The 5,863-nt window shown below is 33.8% G+C and overlaps 1 non-coding gene across 1 annotated transcript; it reads left to right on the top strand.

Annotated features, from left to right (window-relative positions):
• The first annotated feature begins 457 nt into the window (after positions 1-457).
• LOC127108701 (small nucleolar RNA R71) lies at positions 458-564 on the top strand. The gene has a single exon (XR_007796223.1). It is a non-coding gene; the product is annotated as a small nucleolar RNA R71 (small nucleolar RNA).
• The last annotated feature ends 5,299 nt before the right edge of the window (positions 565-5,863 follow it).

Below are 5,863 nucleotides of genomic sequence, written 5' to 3'. Positions count from 1 at the left end.
CTTTTATATGAAAAATTAGGATGGTTCTTCCAGTTTGAGTTATAGGTATTCGAGTAAGGATTACCTTGAACATAGTTCACCTGATCTGTTTGAATTCCTGTTAGGAGTTGACAATCTGTAGGAGTGTGACCTTGAATTCCACAGACTTCGCAATTTTGAGTTACGGCAACCACGGTGGCTGGAGGTGATACGTTTAAACTTTCAATTTTCTGGGCAAGAGCATCCACTTTTGCATTAACATGATCAAGGCTACTTATCTCGTACATGCCACCTTTCGTTTGAGGTTATTGTCCGGTCGCTTCCCCACTGATAATGATTTTGGGCCATGCTCTCGATAAGTTGATAAGCGTCGGTGTAAAGTTTATCCATAAGCGCACCACCGGCGGCGACGTCTATTGTTAACCTTGTGTTGTACAAGAGACCATTGTAGAAGGTGTGAATTACTAACTAGTCCTCTAAACCATGGTGTGGACAAAGTCTCATCATGTCTTTGTATCTTTCCCATGCTTCGAAAAGAGATTCGTTATCTTTTTGCTTAAATCCATTTATCTGGGCTCTCAACATAGCTGTTTTGCTTGGAGGAAAATATCGGGCAAGAAAGACTTTCTTTAACTCATTCCATGTGGTGACTGAGTTGGAAGGAAGAGATTGAAGCCATCTTCTAGCTTTATCTCTTAACAAGAAAGGAAAGAGACAAAGTCGAATTGCCTCTAAAGTGACACCATTAGCTTTAACAGTGTCAATGTATTGGACAAATACAGATAAATGAAGGTTTGGATCCTCGGTAGGATTTCCAGAAAATTGATTCTGTTGCACTGCTTGCAACAGCGAAGGTTTAAGTTCGAAGTTGTTCGCTTCGATTGCGGGTGGAGCAATACTCGAATGCGGCTCATCCTGCGATGGAGCAGCGTAATCTCGAAGAGCACGAGCTGGTTCGGCCATCGCTGGTATCGTTAAAGGACGGAGATTTTTGAGATCAGGAATTTCGATTGGAGGAAGATTGTTTCTAACACGATATTCCCGAATTCGTCATAATAATCGGAGATATCATTCAACGTCGTTGATTCGTAAGTAGTACGACTCGCCTTGTGAGCGAGTGTGTGGCATACAAATCAACGAAAAAGGGAAAAAAAATAAAAATTGCCTTAGTCTCTACAGCGTAACAGGAGAGTTACGATATCGACTAAATAAAAGTCCCCGGCAACGGCGCCAAAAACTTGATCGCGACTTTATGAGTCTATCGGGGTACTAACTGCAAGTGCACAGTCTAATCGCGTAGTTTTAAAAGATATCGATCCCACATGGACTTAATGAATCGATCTACCGTTTTTCTAGGGTTACTGCGTAAAGCTAAGGCGGATGATACTTTAATGATTAGGGGGAAAAGTAAAACTAAATTTGGATCTAGATAGAATATCAAATAGTATGGATATCAGTATGTAGTTCGTCGTAATTAGGGAATCAAATCTTCGTTGGTCTTTTTCTTACTTTTAAAATAAGTCTTTTCAGTAGACACTATTAATTAAAAGTCTTTTCCTCAAACTCTCGCTTTGTTGAATTAGACTATGACTTTATATTTTAACATACGCTCTCACTATTTCGTTAAATCTAAAATCACTTTTTGAAAATAATAGAATCTATAGAAACTCCTTTTGAGAAAATACTAACCGTTTAAACACCCTCGTCTCAAACTCTCCCTCTGTTGACTTAGATTATATGATTAAACTTAAATGCTTAACTCTCGTCCTCACATTTAACTTTTAAAAATAATTTTTGAAAATGATTAGAATTTAATTAACCTTAAAAATTGCTTTCGCCCTGATTTAAAGTTAATGTTCAATTTACACTGTCCAGTTAAAAACTCAAACCGTTGTTCTATTGATTTTAACTTCTTTATGTCTTTTACTCTCGTACAAAAACCTTGGTATTAACTTTGTAAATTGAGACCAGAAAAAGAGTGACTATATTTTGAAATAAATTTAAAACCAACTCAGTTTGAATTCCTTTATTCCGCTGACTTTACATACCGATATCTAAATTAATTAGCCAGACATGATAAACATGCACAAACAATAATCATGCATAAATACGGTCATATCAAACAAACAATATATATAAATAGCGGAACAAAGCATATGTAAATTAAAACAATAAATTAATTAATGAACCTGGAAAAATACTAGAATTCTGGATTTTATCTCCTAGCTTCGATGCTCGAACACTCCACCACAAGTCGGTTGGATTTGTTCTTCACAATTCTCGATCAGATAGGAAAGTAAAAACAAGGAAATAAAAATACTATGATCTAACGTAAGGTTAGATCCAGTAAAATTACACAATAATTTCCAATGTAGAAACTATCGTGAGAAAATAAACTGTATGCTTCGGAAATTAAACTAGAAAAGAAAAGGAAATAAATTGCTTGGAAATTTAGAGTGCTGGAAAAATAATGCTGGAAAAATTGCACGGCGAAGAGAGAGCAAGAGAGAGCTTCAATTGACTCTTGTGAGGTCTATTTATATTCACCTCTCAAAATAACCGTTTCCTAGAATGGGTCTTCAGTGTCATTCCAAACGTCTACGAGTGCAGGAGAAAATTTAGGGGAAGTCGTCCACTCCGTTACGCACGTAAAGCCTAAAATATAGGATGGGATGTGTGACGTCCGTCACACTATGTGTTACGGTTGTAACACTAGGTCTTGGGACGTGGCGCTCGGCACGTCCTTGTGGCGGTCGTGACAGCCATTTCCTTTGTTCCAAACGTGGGCTGGGCTTTGGTGCTTCAGCTTGCTGCTTTTCCTAGAAAATCTTCTTTTTGCACCCCTTTTCTTTCTTTTTCACATATGCTTTAAATAATGATACCTGAAACAAATAATAAGAAAATACCGAGTAATATCAAATAATATAAAATAAATTGAATCAAATAACGATATAATTTAATTAAATCAAGTCTAAAAATGTGATATAGTTTCATGTTATCAACCTACATGAAATCGGGATTTCAAAGAGTTCTCATCATCTTCAACCTCATTCTACGCATACACATAAGCAAACTACACATAATCATTCTTTGTTTGGGTGTCATCTATAATAGGTTGATAACATCCAATTTAGGTTGTTGAATTGTAAATTGGATTGAGATTGAATTTGAAGATCAACAAAAATATATAAATTTCCAAACAAAATCGATTGCACACAAAGTGTTCGATAATTTGATTCAATAGTATTTTTGTCTATTTTTCATCGGGAATAGTCTCTACTTTTAGCATTGCATTCAATTGGATGTGATTACAAGTGTTGTGATTAATTTGTTGTCATTATCATCACTCTGATTCACTATATGCATATCCGAGTTTTTCGATAGCGGTTCGATTAGACGATTCGATCCGGGTCACTTTTGTGTGCCATAAAAATGTTAAAACGATTTTCTTCAATTTTTTAACTTTGGATCTATTCATCCCCCCTAGATCGTTTCCTATCGTCTAACAAGTGGTATCACGAGCTCCAATTAATAATGTGCTTCAATATTGACTTATTAGAAGATGGCTACCGAACCTAAAGGGGCGTACAATAGAGAGTTCATTTTTACCGGAGAAAAATATGGCTATTGGAAAGCTTGTATGAACATACATATCAAATCGGTTGATAAAGGTGTTTGGGACGTCATCGCCAATGGTTCTAATCAAATTACAAATTACAAAACCGAAAGTACAATGGAATGAAATGATAAGAGATTGTGGTCACATGATCGAAAGACACAAAATATTCTCATATTCGCACCTGGTGTTGATGAATATTATCATATTTTCCATTGTGAAAAGTGAAAGCTATGTGGGATGCATTAGAAGTTGCTCGTGAAGGAACTAATGAAGTCAAACAAACTAGGATTAATCCCTTAAATCAAAAGTTTGAACTATTTTGCATGAAGCAAGGTGATATAGTAAAACTATTTGTTTTATTTTTTTTATTAGGTCATTAAACATAGCGTCCTCCACCAACGACAATACATATGCATTTGATTTATTTTATTTTAAATAATTCATTTATTGAAATACTTACGGCGCCTTTGGGCGACGCTATTGTTGGTGCGAAATATTTTTCATTTCCCCTACCGATTTCATTTGTCTTTTTTTTTATTGTTTTAAATAATTAATTATTTTTAAATATTAGCGGTGGAAAAAAATTTAATTTCCTTTTTCAATTCATTTCCCTCTTTTTTTATTGTTTTAATCAATTATTTATTTATTTTTATAAATGGTGGTTAAGGTCGACGCTAACTATATATTATTATTATTATTATTATTAGTTTTATATTAGTGGCGATATTAGACGACACCATAGTTTATGGAAAATTTTATTTTATTTCTCTCCACAAGTCTCCCCATTTATATTAACAATAAAAATATATAAATTAAAACTATTTATTAAAAATAAATTAAAAACTGAACTTAAATTCATAAAATAAAATTTATAAATTAATAAATTAAAACTAATACTATATTAAAGTCAAAAATTTAAAATAAAATCAATATTATAAATTAATAAAATAAAATAAAAATTTCACTAAAATAATAAAACAAAACACAGTTTTTTTATCTAATTGATAAAATAAAACCAAAATTATATATTAATAAAATCAAATTAAATTAGAACTAAATTGAAAAAAATAAAATAAAGTAAAACTAAAGCTATAAATTAATAATAAAGTAAAATACAAACAAAAGAAGGAAAAAACTAATGATAAAGAAGAAAAACGCTAAACCTTAGTCTCAATCTTTCAGTCTCACAATCTTCCAGCTCTAAAACACGACCCCTAATCTCCCAACCTTTCATCCCTCAAACACAAACCATAATTTTTCTCCTTCATTGATCTGATTTTGTTTATGTTTCATTAGATTATGGCGAGCACGGGCACAATCTCCTAACTTCATCTCTCATTCTTCATTGTTTTAGGTTGATGGAAATCACTCATACAGACACATTTCGTAATCATTTACCCTTCATTCATCTAATTTTCTTTATGTTTCATTAGATTGTGGGGAGCATTGACACAGTCTCCTAACTTCATCTCTCAATCTCCATCGTTTCAAGAATTTGCTTCAAGAAATCGCTTCAAGAAATTAGTACCATCTTTTTGAGATCGAATATTACTTCTCCTTGATTTCCATGTTCATCATTTTAGGACGCCTAATGATTAGTCCTTCTTGTGAACCAAGAGTTGTTTGGCTTGTATCCAAACAATTAATTCGCTTTGTTTTTTGTTATGACAGGAGTGGGTATGCCTAGTTTCCTCCATATCCTAGTTAATACCTCTTTCGCACTTCGGTTCAGAGTTTATTCCTTCATGGATCCAAGATATTATTCTCATTCGATCTGAATTGTTTGATTCCCTAGCAAGTGATACATTCTTCCTTGCGTCCAACAATACTTTCTTGTGGGTCTCATACTTATCCTTTTAGGACGCCTAATGAACAGTCCGCCTTGTGAACCCAGAGTTGTTTGTGCCATGCTTTCGTACCTAGAGTTGTTTGGCTTATTGCCATACATTTAATTCCTTCTTTTTGGCTAATATGCATGTTTTCCTCTATGGTACAAATCCCATTTCTCTTATGGGTTCCAATATACCTTGACTTTTGGTTTCAAACAATACTTCTTCAGTCACTTATCACCAAATATTCAATTATGTGATTTCGGTCACTTCATTCCTTTCACCTCCATGATGCATTCGTATTCTACCTTCATTCACTCCATGTGATATACCGGTTATCTTTGAGCTAAATAAATTATCTCTTTGTGCTCCAGATTGTATTTACTTGTGAACCAAGAGTTGTTTGTGTTATGAAACCGAACACTTAATTCAATCT

This window comes from Lathyrus oleraceus, chromosome 7, assembly GCF_024323335.1.
Source record: "Lathyrus oleraceus cultivar Zhongwan6 chromosome 7, CAAS_Psat_ZW6_1.0, whole genome shotgun sequence".
NCBI lineage: Eukaryota > Viridiplantae > Streptophyta > Magnoliopsida > Fabales > Fabaceae > Lathyrus > Lathyrus oleraceus.
This window is presented reverse-complemented; position numbering and strand designations above follow the sequence as displayed.